The 16,179-nt window shown below is 39.5% G+C and overlaps 1 protein-coding gene across 4 annotated transcripts in view; it reads left to right on the forward strand.

Annotated features, from left to right (window-relative positions):
* Positions 1 to 16,179, forward strand: part of fstl4 (follistatin-like 4) — a 141,011-nt gene that overhangs the window by 35,611 nt on the left and 89,221 nt on the right. The window lies entirely within an intron of this gene.

Here is a 16,179-nt window from a genome sequence, read left to right on the forward strand (position 1 = left end):
AAACCGGTCTGTCATGGATAAGAGGGAGCTTGAGCCAAAAGACGAAGCTCCCAATTATCGGTTGATCTATGTTCTTTCCCTCAACTATAGTCACAAGCTGTGTGTCGTGACTGAAAGAATGAGATTGCGAACACAAGCAGACAGAGTGAGTTTTCTCCAGTTGGTGAAGGTTCTCATGTATTTACTAATAAATGCTGGCTATCCAAAGAAAGGAAACTATATTCGCATGAGGCCATGATAACTAGCTTGAGTGTGTGCTCCATCACTTGATCGGCGATATTGGACAATTTTGATAAATATATATATATATTTTTTTTTTTACCATATCCTGATTTGTGGTTTAAATTTGTTCAATATTTTCTTCAAAACACATCACAAGGTTTCATGTAATGTGCATGCAGGTATGTTGATATAAGAGAAGTGACCTTGAACTGTTGACGGAAGATGTGGTTTTGACCAAACAAATATTTTCATGATGGATTCAGTAATAATAGGAATGTGTTTTTTAAATGTACTTGATGTAAAAATGATTTACCTGCTTTTCTCGATAAGGACAAATGTTTCGGTACAAGTGGGAAAGTGAGATACTGCCCTTTTTCCACATCATAGTAATCAATGTTGTGGGAAAGAATGTGTTTTTACAATTATAAAAGAAGACTAAGATGGTGTTAATGGCAAAGGAGAAGTGTCTTCCCCTTGGGAAAAAGTCTGGAGGCTGATAGTTTTAGCTTTTACCACTAGTTATATGGTTAAGTGTTTGGTATTTTTCATTGTTGCACAGACTCATTCATCTTCACAGGCTCCCATGCTAGATGGGGATATAGATCAGGAAAGGATTGCCAGCCTAAAATTTGAGAGTAGTACTGATTTCAGCGCACTGCATTTTGTGGTGGAGACAAGGCATCCTTTGAAAATGCATGCCACTCTCACAGGCATAATGAGAGGTGTGTTTGGGTTTATTTGTTGGTTTGTTTATTTTAACATTAGATGCTATGGCACAGAGATCTCTGGCAGTTTTGTATTAGTGGATTTGCTAACTCCTTGGTTAAACAGCATCATAGAAATGTAGTTAATTGTAATGGGTTACAAAATGTATTTTTTTCATTCCTCACTGGCAACGGATTATTTTCTTGAAATGGAGAGTTGATGAGTAATAATTCATGATGGCTTTGATAATCCTATCTTCCTTGGCGCAAATGGTCTAGTGCTTCTAATACCATTAGTGTTGACAGTTACGGTGGAAGCTTTAATATTATATGCATATATAAATAAAGGGATACCAATGGTGGGTGCCTTATAAGACCACTGCAGTAGATCAAGCCACATACAATGGGAACCTGGGAAAAAACAATGCTGGTTTTAGGAGCTATTCTTGATAAGGGTGCAAGATATTGTGCCACGATTTCTCCTTTTTTAAAACACCAGATATCACAGGGCCTTTTCTTTTCTTCCATTATGCTAAAGTCGACCTCTCGATTTACCCTGGAACCGAACATTCTTGTTTCAATTCCCCTGCTCCTCCTAGCCTGCAGAATCGTTGTTGGCGATGTTCAGTAGCCCAGGATATTCCATGATTCAATATAGTGGTAAAATTTTGCTGTATAACTGGCTGTGACAGAAAGGTCTTGTACACTGTACAGTTTGTCCAACTGTACAGAGGACAGAGACTAGAGAGACTGGCAATAAACACTGGAATATGTGTGACCACGATCTAGCACTGAACACTAGGAAGCAGGGGGATTAAGTAAGCCAGGACTAGTTACAAGACAGGTATGCCGCAGCAAACCAGTGTACATGGTCCACCAACCTGCAGGTTAGGGGAGATAGTAAAGAGAGAGCAAGCCAAACAGGTTCATGTGTTGCTCAGTGGTAATGTATATACTTTGCATATATGAGGTCCTGGGTTCAATCCTTGGCACCTCCATTGTAAGTTGCTCTGGATAAAATTGTCTGCTAAATCACTGTATTCTATACTTTGACAACCATGTCTGTTTCAGTGCTACCTCCCATAAAATTACACTACCTAAAGACTGAGCAGAACTAAATTATGACACTAAATGATTGGGGACAAGTGAATTTAGTAAATACCTTAAGAGGAGGCAAATTTTCCTTCAAAAACACATAAGAACTCCTGTCTGTTTTTATGATGATTCAAATAATGTAAAATCAGTCATCATAAAATTTAGCTTTTGAATAAATTACTTGCTTGGATATGAGTTGAGACTTTTTCTCAACTGGCTTTCATATTTCATATCAAAAAACAGTTGTGCTTGAGATATGAGAAAATAGTGTTTCCCAGATTGCTGCTGTGGAATCTTAAGTTGTAGCTCGCACAATATTCCTATAACATTGCATTCTAATTTCATTGTTGAGTAAAATTCTTGATAAGTGAAAAATCATACTTTCTCTTAGGGTACAGAGGTTTCATTGACAGGCATGCATAGAGGCATAGCCACATTAATCATTTTCCAGTGAGATTTTTAATAGGGAAAATAATAGCACAATAAATAACACAAGTCGAGCATATAGTGTTACTAATGATCTTTAGATTAGCCATGATGAAGAAAAACTTAATCTTTCTCTGTGGAAGTCATTGTACCACAAAATACAGACAGGCAACAAGAAGAACATTATATTGTTAAAGAGTAGTATGTTCTGTTATCACACATCAGTTATTCACTGATGACATATCGGATTTGACCCGCTCCATGAGATCTCAAGGGCTTTCCTTTTGTACCATATATTTAAATTGATTCCCCCATAACTTCATATCTTCCAGGGAGACTGCCTGGGAATACCAGGTGCTATGACCTTTTTGGCAGGGCTGTGTGGCGCAGGATGTAGAGCAATCATCTTTGGAACCAAACATTCCTGGTTTGATTCCTGGCTCCTTCTAGTGTGTCGCAGTGTTGTTGAGCAAGACACTGAACCCCAACTGCTTCCCTGGCGCTTGATGCAAAGAGTTATTTTTATTTACTCTCCTGGATATTGTTGCACCAATTAAAAAGGGGGATACCAGATGTTGAGGGAAAAAAAAAGACAATTTAATGTATAAGGGGGCATGAATAGTTCTTTGTCCCATTGTGGCCCTTTGATGGACTTCTCCTACACGTTAGCGTTTCATTCTGAATAAAATGAGATATCAAGTGAGCATGAAGGTAGTGTTAGTTATAGGAACACGTGAAAGATTATGTCGGGGGGGGGCATAGTGCAACAGAAGTCCAGGGGCCGAAGAAAAATGAAACAAAGAGTCTTTCAGGAATCAGAAACAGGTGACCAACTGCTGTCTTGGAAGATATTCACAGTGTGCTGGTACAAAGGGTGCCGCTGTTACCACTACTGCTAATGAGCTCCTACTATACCCACCTGCAGAGACACTGAGAGGTATTATATGGCAAATGGGCAATACCATAGAAAATGCACATTTCGTGACAGTTTTTTTTTTATTTTTACAGACTGGAAATAAAAAAATCTTATTCACAAGAACAAGTAATGTCAGTTTGTCACTTGCCCTAATTTCACTCAGGATTATCAATTGATTTGTGGGCTCCTTGGCAGTTATTGTGTTGCTTCTTTGATCCAAAAAACATTGCTTGGTTTTAGCTTAATTTTGGCTCCTCCTAACCAAGAAATGCTTTGATAAAATTATTGGTAATCCTAACTGATCTTGTTCATTTGAAACACTTTATCATCTATTAAAAACTGGGTAATGGCTATATCAATAATAATTGTACACCCCTGAGCATCTTTTCATGTATCACATTTGTGAAATGTGCTCCTATTGGCTGCAACCACTGTTGCTTGATGGAGAAGAAAGAAATTCAAGGGGTGTGTTAAACAGATAATCATTACACATCACATCACCTAAGAGACAGCTTATGGACGCATTTAAGTGCTGGAAAGACTGCTGGCCTACATTTTAAAAACTGCTGGCAAGCAGGTCATCTGAGTGCATCAAAGTTGATTTAGGAAAAGATAAATCAAATGTTCTTTCCCAGGAAACTACATGGATCGTGAGATCTGTGTTGAAGCTTTTCTTTGATATAAACAATATCAATTCTCGGGCATTAAGAAGACATGTTTTCAGTCCTGGTGTTTGCTGTTCACGCAGCATATGCATCCAGATGAGGTGGTGGGTGTGATGAAAAAAAAAAGTAATATCAGAGAAACCTATAGAAATATCACAGAAAGGAGCGTAGCCTTTGCCATATTGGTCTTTTACAAAATCATCTTGGTCTGTTTATGTTTTTTTTTTTTTTAAAGAATATTATTGTCAGATAAAGGCAGTGTTGGAGGGCAACGCAACATGTTCAGGAAGTAAGATAATGAAGACATTACTTCTATTGAATTTGCCCCATTTTTTCTGTAGAATTCTAATTCTGCACCTCATCTGACATTCAGTTGTTTGCTCTAATGTTTGCTACCATGTGTTCTCAGTGTAGTAGCAGGCTCAATAGGAGGCCAGCAACTACTGGCATTCCAGACCAACCACAGGACTGTGTATTTTCTCTGTGGCAGTCTCAGAAGAGACTGAGGTTGGATGGTGACTCATCACTGCTTGTTTTATTTTTTTCAGGGTAATGGAGCTAATGCTCACCCCAGTGGACAGCTAACAGGGGACACTTGGGTCTTATGCAAACTTTATGATGGTAGAGATGTTGTCTCTTCTATGTACTGTATAAATGATGTGCCGTTCGATGCTGCACTTATTCTAACCCTGATTCCCTGAATTATTGATGATCAACAGGGTCAGGGTCTGCTTTTAGCAGTCCCCTGTGGGACTTTGCACGGCTTCACACTGCCTCTGCACTCATAATATCATTACCACACAGAGAGTACAAACCAGAGACTCAAAAGCATCCCAATCTACATGTTAATAAGTAACAATCCCAAAAATGTATGATTGGATAGTTTTTGCCTTTATATTGTGAATACATTTATTTCATCTCAATTTTTTGTATTTTCTATTATACATTTATTTTCTGAAGCACCATGTTTGTTTTTTAATGTGTAAATATTGCTCAGATATGGGGAAAACCTTGAAAACACAGATCTAAATGGGACAAAACAATCTTTAATACCTTTCCAGATGAGTAGTTTTTGTTTGTAGCAAAAGAAAGCCACAAAATTTGATTGAAATGAAAATGATCACCCTATAGAGGGTTTAATAAAAGAAACCCCATAAATCAAAGTCAAAAAATTATGCCTGACAATGTCCCACTGCACCAGCCTAGGTTCTGACAATAGGTCCGAGGATTTCATCCTGATACCTGACTCCTAATATGTAATTTTAGAATTTAGATTTGAACAGACAGGAGCTACAAAATTATACTGCCCAAATTATCAATTTAAAGATAAAGTATGCATACAGTATGAATACACTTTTGTTACATGGTCTTGTTTTTTTTGTACTCCTTTTCAAAGTCTACGTGCAAGTTTGTGTGTTTTTGAGTACTGACTCATTTTCTCCATTGCAGTCCTTCATAAGATATTTACATTTCCATCAATTATGTATTGTGATTTGATTGAAGCTGAGTGTTCCCATCTTGCCCCTTCTGTGAACCCATCACATGGGCACCAGGTTTGGAAAAGAAATACCCATTTTGTTTATCTAAAGCAATTGAAAGGACCTCCATCATCATCTAAGTCAATAGCATGTCTTCTTTAATTATCTGCCACCTAATCGCTCTTTTTGTTCACCACTTTATGCTTGGCAGATTAACGTGGTCACACAAGCACACGTTCCTTTTCTCTCATACTCAACTGTATCATTTTTCAGCAGCTGCCTCCTAATCCTCCATTCTACTTTCCACTATAATACCATTTGATTACCCTTATTTGTCCTCTTCACTTTTCAGTTAATGTGTCTTCAAAAATATTCTCCTTGTCTATTGCCTACTTATCTTTCTCTGTCAGTACTTTGTTTTTACCCAGGGAACTGCTTTGTAGTGCATCTGTCATCCCTTTTGCCTTTGGTTTTCACCTACTTAGTAACTCATCACTATTCTTGTACCCTCATTTGGATGACAATCATTGTAGCCCTTATTGCAATTTAATTTATTTTCAACTCCTTTTCTATCAAAAGACCAATCCCAACATGATGTTGCCATCAGAAGTCCCTTCCTGGCATCAGTCATGCAAAAAGAAACTCACTGGTGACAGGAGTGTACAGTGATGTGATTATCTGTATACCTCACACCAAATGACTGTCCATTTCTTCTTCTTCTTTTCCTTTTGGCTTTTCCCCTCAGGGGTTGCCACAGCAAATCAACTTTCTCCATTTAACCTTATTCTCTGTATTCTCCTCTTTGACACCGACTGCCTTCATGTACTCTCTCACTATGTCCATAATTCTTCTCTTTGGTCTTCCTCGAGAACTGCTGCCTGACAGCTCCAATTCCAGCATCCGTCTACCAATATATTCACTATCCCTCCTTTGTGCATTACCAAATCATCTCAGTCTGGCATCTTTGACCCTCTCCAAAACAGCTAACATGTGCTGTTCTTCTGATGAGTCATTTCTTATCCTATCCATTCTTGTCACTCCCAAAGAGAACCTCAACAACTTAATCTGAAAACTCCAGCTCAGCCTCCTCTCTTTTTGTCATTGTCACTGACATCTCTGTTCTCACCACTGTCTTGTACACCACTCCTTTCATTCTGGCTGATAGTTTTTGATCACATAATACCCCTGATACTTTTATCCAGCCATTCCAACCTGCTTGAACCAGTTTCTTTACCTCTATTCCACATTTTCCGTTGCTCTGGACTGTTGACCCTCAGTACATGAAATCCTCTGACTTCCTGATTTCCACTTCCTGTAGCCTCACCGTTCCCCCCATATTCCTCTTATTCACACACATATATTCTGTCTTGCTGTGACAAACCTTAATTCCTCTCCAGCACATACCTCCACCTCTCCCTCATCCTGTCCCTGCTCTCACTCCAGGTCACAATGTCATCTGCAAACATCATGGTCCATGGAGATTCCTGTCTAACCTCATCTGTCAGCCTGTGCATCACCACTGCAAACAAGAAGGGGGCTCAGAGCTGATCCTTGATGAAGTCCGACCTCAACCTTAAACTTCAGTTATGCCTACAGCGCACCTCACCACCATCACACAGCTAGCATCCATGTCCTGCACCAGTCTAACATAGTTCTCTGCCACTCCAGACTCTCATACAATACCTGAGTTCCTCTCCTGACACCCTGTAATATGCTTTTTCTAGGCCTACAAAATGGCTACAATGCAGCTCCCTCTGACCTTCTCTGTACTTATGAGCATTCTCAAAGCAAATACTGCATCCATAGTACCCTTTCTAGGCATGAAGCCATACAGCTGTTCACAAATGCTTACGTTTGCTCTTGTGCCAGTTTCCACTATTCATTGTATGGCTCATCTTTATCCCTCTATAGTTGCCGCAAATCTGCACATCCCCCTTATTCTTAAAAATGGGCACTGTCACACTCCTCCATTCATCAGGCATCTTCTCTCTCTAAGATCCTGTTGAATAATCTAGCCAGAAACTCCACCACTGCCACTCCTAGACATTTCCATACCTCCACAGATAAATCATCAGGACCAACTGCCTTTCCACTCTTCAATTTCTTCCTCACTTCACTTTTACTAATCTTTGCTACTTTGTGGTCTACAATGGTCACCTCTTCTCCCCATACCTCTTTCATTTTCCTCATTCATCAGCTGTTCAAAGTACTCTTTTCATCTTCCCATCACTCTTCCAGCATCTGTCATTACGTCTCCCTCTCTATTCTTAATCAACCGAAACTGATGTACATCCCTTCCATCTCTATTTGCAAACATGTATGACTTATTCTCACTCTCCTTGCTCCCGCTCTTTGTTCGGCCTTTGCAACCTCTACCTTTACCTTGCGGTGCATCTCCTGTACACCTGTCTGTTCTCTTCAGTCCCCTCAGTGTTTCACTTCTTTGCTAAACGCTTTCTTTGAATATACTCCTGCACTTCCTAATTCCACCACCAGATCTCCTCATCTACTTTCCTTCTAGACGACACACCAAGCACTCTTCTACCGGATCACATTAGCTGTAGTCCAGTCATCTGGAAGCTCTCTGACCATTGAGAGTCTTTCGCAGCTTCTTCCTAAAAACATTCAATAATCCTCCCTGTTCAGCTTCTATTACTTTCTCTTCTGCTCTGCCTTTGTCCTTTTTAACTTTCCAGTCATTAGATTTACCCCACAAAACACCATCCTCTGCTGTATGGCTACACTTTCACCTATCACGACTTAGCAGTCACTGTTCTCTTTCAGGTTACCTTGTCTATCCAAGATTTAGTGTTGTATAGAGAAGACTTTTCTGGATAGATTAAAAAAAAAAAATCCCTAGAATCACCAGAGCCATTTCTATCCTTTTTGGAAAGTCTATAATTTGTCCCTCTGTGTTCCTATCCTGATACCAAACCTAACCATCACTTATATCACCTGCATCAACATGTGAATTGAGATCCGCACCAGTTACCATTCTCTCTGGGGATATTCTACATCACTTCATCTAACTCACAACAGAACTTCTCCTTCTCTAACTCTCATCCCACTTTTGGGGCATAGCATAGCCACGAACAACTTTGACCATCAAACCTTCAGTTTTCTATTTCAGACTCATACGTCTATGACATTTTCACCTCCAGAATATTCCCAACAAACTCCTCCAAAATAACTCCTACTCCATTTCTCTTCCTGTCAGTACCATGATAGTACAACTTTAAACCTCTGTCGTTACTACCTTTCCACCTGGAGAAACATTATACCCACCTTTCTTCTCTGCATAATATCAACCAACTCTATCTTTCCTGTCACTGTCCCAATAATTAAAGTCCCTGCTCTTGGTCCCAGACTCTCGCCTTTCCTCTTCTCCTCTGCTTTCAAACACACCTTCCTCCTCTCCGTCTTCAACCCACAGCGGCCCAATTTCCACTGTTACCCTGTAGATTATCTGCTCCAATGGTGTTCGATGTTAACCCGGGCCTCATCCTATTCAGTATTAGATTCTTAGGTTTGATCCGCATATTCGGTTTTGCCACAAGTTTTACTCTGGCTGCCCTTCCTGACACAACCTTCTGCATTTATCTGGGCTTGGGACCAACTCATGGAGACACTGGCCTGTTCCCCCCCCTGAGGCTGGCTCAGGGAGATACTGGCCTGTGCTCTCCCCCAAGGCTGCATTATACTGTCCATTTCTTATTTTTCTAAATTAATTTTAGCATTTAACCCTGCTTTAAATCCCAAACATGTGCTCACCTTTCCTAGGGCTCAACTAACATCTGCACAGGACCTTTCTTTTGGCATCCTACTCGGTTACCCCTGCCAAGTTGTCTCCTCACACTTTTTGCAGGAGATGGATATTTCTATATAATAACATATGTACTGATTGTACTATCACCTTGATGTTGAACAGTGCATTATGGCTAAATCTAAAAGCATTACTTAAACAAATTAAAAAAATACAAACAAAAAATGACCCTGACATATGCTTTTGCTAATCATTTCCCTTCTGTTAAATGATCATGGTACCTTTTCAAAGTTGCAACTAATGTGAATTTTAATGGCTTAGAAACAACACCTCTCGAGTAGCACAGTCTGCAAATAGCATAGCACTATAGCACAATAGCACTATAGCATAGTAGTGTTCTTAACACCAGTGTTTTACTCATTTCATTTTTCTTCACAGAAACGTTTGCCAAGTGAAATTGTGTCTTTACAATGCTGTATATTGGTCGCTCATTTTGAAATTGCTTTTTGCCGATGATGGGCCCAAGTTGAACAAGCTCAAGTTCACCCAACTAAGGAAAATATTTACAAGGCTTATAGGATGACATCGCCTGATCCATTTTCCCTCACTTTGTGTCTCACCTCTGTAGCATCTTGCACTGTAGGTGCTACTAATTATCTTGGCGGCAGGAGCAAGGCCATTCGGAGCACTTGGTCTTTTTTCTCCCAGATCCCTGCAGGCAGAGAGGTTCAGGTGTGAGGTCAGAAAAGTGCAGCACATAGTGTAGAAAGATTTAGACAAAAGAGTCAAAGATGAGATCAGGGTGACACTGAAGAATACATTAACATTACTCAAATTTAATTCACAATAAACATCAATAGAGGGCAGTTTAAGCTGATCATCTAAGGGAAATGCAGAAAAAAAAAAATAAACAGCTATGCATTTTTTTTTTCTGATTTCAACATTTTTGCCTTTCATACATGCCAGCTGCAGCCACAGAAACATAACTGGAGATATTGCAGTCACCACAGTTACATGCATGTTCAAGACAACTATTCCGGTTGGGAGGTCAGATCCACACGCAGCCACACGACTCCGCACCAAACAGATAGGGATTGAAAACAAGTCTACTTGGATGGGAAACCAGGCAGGGGGACATTAACATATACAGACAAGGGAATGGGGGGGGAATTGAGCCCTCACCAAATGCTGGTAACCGGGCCCAGCTGTGCACTCCCAACTCACAGACATCTGCGGCAGGTGTGCAATTGCCAAGCTTGGAGGGGTTATAGAGTGCTTTTTGTAGTATTTTTCTTTATAGGAGATGTCCTTTTGAGCATCAACATTTGCAGTATCCAGTTTTTGTCTGGCCATCTCTGTGTTTGTGTGTGTGTGTGCAAGCGTATTAATTGTCACCTTTCTGCCAGTCATCTCCCTATGCTCAAACACATTTGGCTTCAGTGGTCATGCAACATTAAACACATAGTTCCTGTCTGTGTGTTGCATTTTTGGTTAAAGTATTCTCTTAACATCATATAAGTCTTGATGTATTTTCTGCGAGTAAGAGCTGACTGGATATTTGTTTTAAACAGCAGCTAATTTATGCATATATGTAGAAATGGGGCTTGTTAAATAGGGCTCAGTTATTTATGCAGATATATTAACTGAACTGTCTAAACACCATGAGTGTTAATATAATGTGAATATACTAAATGTTGTGCGTTCAAGCCAATGAATTTATAATAAAATCTTTAAAATGTGTTATCTGTCTTATGGCTAGTATCTTAACATAATAAAACTTGTATAATTGTTGACTTCTTTTACCCCTCAATATATTATTACATCAGCATTTGGATTTCTCTACTGATGGACGTTCTCTTTATTCAAATCTGAAGCAAGTGTTTAGCTAGAGAACCACAATTTGTCAGCACAGTATCAAAAATGGGCAGTTTACACAGTTTACAGTTGTGCATTCCATAGCATGTCTCAAGCAGCACAAAGGACTTGTGATTTCCATTGATATTTAAGTTTAGCATGCTTGTCGGACAGAGGGAGAGACAGAACTTGATGGCATGGCTCAAAATGTAATCATCTACAACTAGTCGAGATAGAATGATCTGTTATGTCACCATGTCTTGACAGTTTTTTTTTTTTTTGTTTTTTGTTTTTTTTCCTGAGCAGGGGAAAGCCCAGTATAGACACAAAACAATCATTATCATGTTTATTTTCCACATTGTAAAAATACACACTGAATACATGCTAAAAAGTTTATAGCTGTCAGGTATTCAGTGATTGTGAGACACTCAATTTTGTTGGATCATATACAAAGTAGGGATTGTGGTAATTTCTTTGAATATATGAGTTAAGCTCAGGTATACATCGGGCAATGTTTTCTTCTTTTGCCTGCAGTAAACTGACATATTCTGACACCTTGCGACTCTGCCAGTCGGTGTGCTGTACAATATTTATATGAGTACATGCTCAATTCTGTGGCTCAATTTGCCATTGGTTTCAATACGAGGATACAGAAAGGGGTGAAACTGACAAGACTGACTCTCCTGACAAATGAAAATCCAGTCAGTCAGACAGACATGCTGTGCCTTCAGTTATGCCCTGATCCACTTATGCTTGCATAAAAAGAATATGAGAGAGGAAATGTATCTTTGTTTGTCAAAATGTCAAGGAGATAAATGGTCTTAATACTCAAAATCCCTTACATTCCCCCGAAATTTCGAGAGTTTTCTTTCCAATAATATGGCCTGAAAATCTATAAAAGTATAATTTCCCTCAAGCCGAACAACACACCACACTTGTGCTTATAAAGAAACAAAGACAAGGAGTCAGTGTTTCCATATGCACGTCAAACTAAAGAGAATAAAATATTTGACACAAGGAAGAATAAAGGAAATAGAGCTAGTGGCAGGGGGCTTGATAGTGATGGTCAGTTCTTTATTGTTCTGGCACACCACAACATCAGAACCTCTAAGACTCATGTATAAAAACTGTGCCAACAGCTTAGACAGGGAGGATTATGAGACAACTCTTTTAGCCTCTTAAGCAAGCTACATGATCCAAGAGAGTCCAAGACAAAGGACACGCAGCGAGGATAAACATAAGAGTAAAACTTTGCTAAATGCCAGACAGTTTTTGTATTGTGAATGCAATGGTTGTGCATTATTGTTTCTGTTGTTCCAGTAAATGCTTCTTGTATACTGTTTTCTCAGAGAAAAACCAAAAAGGGCAAGAGGGTTGTGTGAACGGAGTGAAAGGCAGGGGCGGAATAAACAAGTGGATGACATAGAATACCACGAGTGGGTGACTGCCACCGGATTGTTGTTGCTAAGCGTTTAATCTGTTATGCTCAGAGAATGCAAACAATTTTGTTATCGTGTTTGACCTTGCCATAAACAGAAAGGTCATACCATAACTAAGCTACTTTACACTTCCAACAGACGCTTTGCATGAGAAGCAAAACAATTAGTAAACTAGATAAGAATGAATGTGTACACTCACCCCCTCACACACGCAAACACACACAGTCTTTTATTAAGCTATCCCCTGCCAAATAATGTCACAATTCCTCATAATTATTAAATAACCTCTGATATCCCATCACAGATTGTTTTAGACATTATAATAAAAAGCAAAAAGAATAGCAGCTGTCAAATACTAGCAGTATTTTATGTATTTGACAGGACATATTGAGTGCAATGTCAAAACTGAATTTTGCCAAACTTGAAAACTTTGTACCTGGCCAATTGAGTAGTAATGTTTGATCTTGGATGCCTAAGGTCTTGAACTGACCCTCTTTTTGTAATTCCTCTCTGACAGCAGAATAAACATTTTTTTTTATTGAATATCCAGAGAGTTAAGATTGTAATTTAGTCCAGGAAAATTTAAATTCACTTTTCAACACTTTGACTTCTAGCCTTTCCCAGCTGTTTTTTTTCTCTTTTTTTTTGGTGACAGAATTTAACCCTTCTCTGCATGGGTCCAATAATAAAATAAAATAATAAATATAATAAATAATAAAATAAAATAGCTGGAAATGAGTGTCTTTTCATTCAAGTGTCACAGAAATGTTGTTGTAAGCAACATCAGTTTTGGGTGTTTAAATTGGTCTTGGGGAATAATGAAGTATATATATATATATATATATATATATATATATATATACATATACATACACACACACATAGATAGATAGATAGATAGATAGATAGATAGATAGATAGATAGATAGATAGATAGATAGATAGATAGATAGATAGATAGATAGATATAAATATATATATATATATATATATATATATATATATATATATATATATAAATAAAACTCCCATGCCCTCTTGAGAACCCTGCTCAGTGTATAGAGCTGTTCCACTGTTCCATAACCAGGATGAAAGCCATAATGCTCCTTTGGGATCCGAGTTTCAATGACCCAACAGACCTTCCTCTCCAACACTGCGGAATAGACCTTACCAGGGAAGCTGAGGTGTGTGATTCCATTGTAGTTAGAGCACAGCCTCTGATCCCCCTTTTTCACTATTTTTTAACTATTTTAGTAACTATTGAGTTAAGTTAATTGAATTTACCAAAACAAGAGATGTTGCTCCATTCGCTATTTCTCAACAATTTCCTTTGGGATACAACAATTTCCTTCGGGATAAATAAAGTTGTTCTCATCTCATCTTAAGAGGGCGAACACCACCCCAGTCTGCCATTCCAGCAGCAATGTCCCCAACATTCACCAAATGCTTCAGTCAGGACAGTCATACAGCATCCAGAGCCTTGAGGAACCCAGGGCGGACCTCATCAACCCCGCGATTGAAGAGCTTTTTGACTGCCTCAGCAACTTCAGCCCTGGAAATAGATGGGTCCGCTCCAGAGTCCCATGATTCTGATTCCTCATTGGAAGGCCTTTAGATGGGATTGAGAAGGTCCCAGAAGTATTCCTGCAGCCAAGCTATGTCTGGAGTTGAGGTCAGCAGCGCCCCACTCTCACTATGCACAGTGTTGACAGAACACTGCTTTCCATACCCAAGCCACCGGATGGTGGACCAGAATCTCCTTGAAGCCCACCAGAAGTCATTCTCCATGGTCTCCCCAAACTCTTCCCATGAATTTTTGCCACGGCAACCACCAGAAGCAAGCATGTTGTTTTACCTGCTGGTAAAAGTCAGCTGCCTCCAGAGCCCCACAGGGGCTTCAAGGGTTGCTGCCCCAACAGGGCAGCGCTGATTGCCTTGCAATCACAGCTCTGGACTGCCTACTGTGGCTACTCCCCACAGGTTGGATGCGAGTTAGAGGAGAAGGAGAATTTCTGGTGTGATTTAGATGAAGTGATACAAAATATAGGAATAAGAATAAGAACAACTTTATTTATCCCGAAGGATATTGTTGTGCCAGAATTCAAGTAAAACATAACAATAATAAATAATAGTAATAATAATAATAATAATAATAATAGGGAAAATAAGAAATACAAATAAAACTATAAAGTGTCAAAGTCAAGGCTATTAAGTGTTTTAAGGTCTTAGAAAGTACAAAGATTTGAATATTCCCTTTGGCTGAGGGAAAAGGAATATCCCCAGAGAGAGTGGTAACCGGATGCAGACTTCAATGCACATGTTGATGCAGGCTGTAGGGGTGACGAAGAAGTGATGGGCAGATTTGGTATCAAGGATAGGAACGCAGAGACAGATGGTGGTAGACTTTGCTAAAAGGGTGGAGATGGCTGTATTGAATTTTTTTTTTTCCAGAAAAGACAGGAACATTGGGTAACTTGGGTACTGTGAGAGCAGAGATAGGAGCAGAGATAGACCAAATCTTGCGTAGACGAGGTAACCTGAAATAGATCAGTGAATGCAAAGTAGTGATAGATGAGCGTAGCCAGACAGCATAGGATGATGGTTTGTATGATAAATCTAAAGGTAGGAAAGTTACAGAGGACAAAGGCAGAGCAGAAGAGAAAGTAATGGCAGCTGAAAAGGGAGGATTGTGGATGGTTTTAGGGAGGAGCTGAGGAAGATTCTCGGTGGTCAGGGAGAGCTTCCAGATGACGGGACAACAGCTAATGTGATCAGGGAGATAGGTAGGAGAGTACTTGTGTCATCTAGAAGGAAAGTAGATAGGAGATCTGGTGGTGGAGTGAGGAAGTGCAGGAGTATATTCAGAGAAAGAGGTGAGCAAAGAAGAAGTAGGCCACTGAGGGGACTGAAGAAGACAGACAGGAGTATAAAGAGAAGCAGCTCAAGGTAAAGGTAGAGGTGGCAAAGGCCAAACAAAGGACGTATGATGACTTTTATGCTCGGTGGAGAGCAAGGGGGGTGAGAATGAGTCATGCAGTTGGTGAAACAGAGATGGAGATGGAGAGGATTTACATCAGGTTTGGACGATTAAGAATAGAGAGAGTAATGTATTGACAGATGCTGGAAGAGTGATGGGAAGATGGGAAGAGTACATTCAACAGCTGATGAATAAGGAAAATGAAAATGGGTAGAAGAGGTGACTCTTGTGGACCATAACAGAGAGAAGTGAAAGTGAAGTGAGGAGTGCATTGAGGAGGATGAAGAGTGGCAAGGCAGTTGGTCTTGATGATATACCTGTGGAGGTATAGACATTTCTAGGAGAGGCAGCGGTAGAGTTTTTGCGAGATTATTCAAAAGGATCTATGAGAGTGGGGAATGCCTGAAGAATGAAGAAGTAGTATGATTGTATGTGGTAGTATGGTATGTTACCCATTTTTAAGAATAAGGGACATGTGCAGAACTGCAAAAACCTATAGAGGGATAAAGTTGATGAGCTATACTATAAAATCCTAGAAAAGAGTAGTGGAAACTAGACTGAGAGCAGAAGTTTGCATTTGTGAGCAGCAGTACGGTTTCATGCCTCGAAAGTGTACTACAAATGCAGTATTTCCTTTTGG

This window comes from Fistularia commersonii, chromosome 29, assembly GCF_037954325.1.
Source record: "Fistularia commersonii isolate RoL2024-O1a breed Wild chromosome 29, RoL_Fcom_v1.0, whole genome shotgun sequence".
NCBI classification, from domain to species: Eukaryota; Metazoa; Chordata; class Actinopteri; order Syngnathiformes; family Fistulariidae; genus Fistularia; species Fistularia commersonii.